We start from the raw sequence: 3,380 nt of genomic DNA, 5'->3' as shown, positions 1-3,380 counted from the left end.
CTGGACCCTCTCGGTAATGCACATCATAAGAAGTCTTGCAAGCAAAGTGACTAATGAGTTAGTTATAGGATGATGCATTATGGAACGAGTAAAGAGACTTTCCGGTAATGAGATTGAACTAGGTATGAAGATACCGACGATCGAATCTTGGGAAAGTAACATACCGATGACAAAGGGAATAAGGTATGCTGTCATAATGGTTCGACCGATAAAGATCTGTATAGAATATGCGGGAGCCAATATTACTGTAGTGTAGCATGTTACTGTTCGGTTACTCCTATTCTGTTGCATAGCCTGTCATTGTTGCTACAGTCATTGATACCTTACCCGCAATCCTAAATGCTTAGTATAGGATGCTAGTTTATCATCATTGGCCCTACATTCTTGTCAGTCTGCCTTGCTATACTATTGGGCCGTGATCACTCGGGAGGTGATCACGGGTATATGCTATACATATATACATACTACAGATGGTGACTAAAGTCGGGTCGGCTCGAGGAGTACCCGCAAGTGATTTAGGGATTGGGGGCTGAAAGGACCTTTGTCCCGACGGCCCTCTGTGTGGATCTTTGTGGAAGAGCGACAGGGCAGGTTGAGACCACCTAGGCGAGAGGTGGGCCTGGTCCTGGTCGACGTTCGCGGTTGCTTCATAATAACACGCTTAACGAGATCTTGGTATTTGATCTGAGTCTGGCCACTGGCCTATACGCACTAACCAACTACGCGGGAAAGATATGGGCACTCGACGTCGTGGTATCAGTCAAAGCCTTCTTGACGTCAGCGACTGAGCGGCGCGCGCCGGGTTGGACTGCGTAACATGACTTCCTTTGTAATGGAGGTTTCTAGGTCTGCTCACCGGCCGCGTACGCAACGTGCAGGTGTGCAATGGGCGATGGGCCCAGACCCCTGCGCGCATAGGATTTAGACCGGCGTGCTGACCTCTCTGTTGTGCCTAGGTGGGGCTGCGACGTGTTGATCTTCCGAGGCCGGGCATGACCCAGGAAAGTGTGTCTGGCCAAATGGGATCGAGCGTGTTGGGTTATGTGGTGCACCCCTGCAGGGAAGTTAATCTATTCGAATAGCCGTGTCCCTCGGTAAAAGGACGACCCGGAGTTGTACCTTGACCTTATGACAACTAGAACCGGATACTTAATAAAACACACCCAGATAAGTTCCACAGACAACCCGGTGATCGCTTTTCCACAGGGCGACGAGGGGAGGATCGCCGGGTAGGATTATGCTATGCGATGCTACTTGGAGGACTTCAATCTACTCTCTTCTACATGCTGCAAGACGGAGGCTGCCAGAAGCGTATTCTTCGATAGGACTAGCTATCCCCCTCTTATTCTGGCATTCTGCAGTTCAGTCCACTGATATGGCCTCCTTACACATATACCCATGCATATGTAGTGTAGCTCCTTGCTTGCGAGTACTTTGGATGAGTACTCACGGTTGCTTTGCTCCCTCTTTTCCCCCGTTTTCCTCTTCTTCCCGGATGTCGCAACCAGATGTCGGAGCCCAAGAGCCAAACGCCACCGTCGACGACAACTCCTACTACACCGGAGGTGCCTACTACTACGTGCAGCCCACTGACGACGACCAGGAGTAGTTAGGAGGATCCCAGGCAGGAGGCCTGCGCCTCTTTCGATCTGTGTCCTAGTTTGTGCCAGCCTTCTTAAGGCAAACTTGTTTAACTTATGTCTGTACTCAGATATTGTTGCTTCCGCTAACTCGTCTATGATCGAGCACTTGTATTCGAGCCCTCGAGGCCCCTGGCTTGTATTATGATGCTTGTATGACTTTTTACTTTTAGAGTTGTGTTGTGATATCTTCCCGTGAGTCCCTGATCTTGATCGTACACGTTTGCGTGCATGATTAGTGTACGATTGAATCGGGGGCGTCACACATACCGATGACAAAGGGAATAACGTATGTTGTCATAATGGTTCGACCGATAAAGATCTTTATAGAATATGCGGGAGCCAATATGATAATCCAGGTTCCGCTATTGGTTATTGACTGGAGTGGTGTCTCGGTCATGTCTACATAGTTCTCGAACCCGTAGGGTCCGCGCGCTTAACGTTCGATGACGGTTTTGTATTATATGAGTTACATGATTTGGTGACCGAATGTTGTTCGGAGTCCCGGATGAGATCACGGACATGACGAGGAGTCTCAAAATGCTCAAGAGGTAAATATTGATATATAGGATGATAGTATTTGGACACCGGAAGTATTCCCTGGGTACCGGGTACGTATCGGTCACCGGAAAGGGGTTCCGGGCACCCCCGGCAAAGATATGGGCCTTATTGGGCCACGAGGGGAAACGCAGCAGCCAACATGGGCTGTTGCACCCCCATATAGGCCGGACCTGGAGGATAAGGAAAGAAGGGAAGAGAGAAAGGAAGGGGAGGGATTCGGCCTCCCCCTACCTTCCCTCCTCCCTCCCCCTTCCTCCCCCTCCAGTAATTATAGTAAGGGGGGGGGGGGCGAATAGGATTAGGGCCCCAAGTAGGATATCTCCTACTTGGGCGCCCCCTTGGCTGCTCCCTCTCCCTCCCACCTATATATATGAACGGGGGGAGGCGCCTAGAAGAAACACCAACGTTTGTTAGCCGTGTGCGCCGCCCCCTCCACAGGTTATTCCTCCGGTCATATTCACGTAGTGCTTAGGCAAAGCCGTGTGTGGATAACTTCATCATCACCGTCACCACACCGTCATGCTGACAGAACTCTTCTACTTCCTTGACACTCTGCTGGATCAAGAGTTCAAGGGACGTCATCGAGCTGAACGTGTGCAAAACTCGGAGGTGCTGTATGTTCGGTGCTTGATCAGTCGGAACGAGAAGAAGTTTGACCACATCACCCGCATTGTCAAACGGTTCCGCCTTCAATCTACGAGGGTACGTAGTCACGCTACCCCCTCTCATTGCTATGCATCTCCTAGATAGATCTTGCGTGAGCGTAGGATTTTTTTTGAAATTGCATGCTACTTTTCCCAACAGTGGCATCCGAGGTAGGTCTATGCGTAGATGATATGCACAAGTAGAACACAAAGAGTTGTGGGTGGTGATCGTCATACTACTTACCACCTGTGGCACCCCGGCTCAGAGAAACCGAAACGCCCCGTATTCCATCCCAGAGATAAAGATGAAGTCTTCTGGAATACAACACTGCTTAGCATAGAACAAACCAGCTCTTTATTACAATCTATATGGGTACAAGGGATTCCGACATAACTGGGAATTACATCGGCAATGCGACACTATGCATACCACAGTTGCTCCATGCAAGCAGCAGAACAACACGAAGCAGCGGAATAACTACTAGTAGCGGAACAACGACGACAGTGGTGAACTCTACTCCGCAGGGACTCTGGC

Source organism: Triticum aestivum, chromosome 1B (genome assembly GCF_018294505.1).
Source record: "Triticum aestivum cultivar Chinese Spring chromosome 1B, IWGSC CS RefSeq v2.1, whole genome shotgun sequence".
Taxonomy (NCBI): Eukaryota; Viridiplantae; Streptophyta; class Magnoliopsida; order Poales; family Poaceae; genus Triticum; species Triticum aestivum.
Note: the sequence above shows the minus strand (reverse complement) of the source record.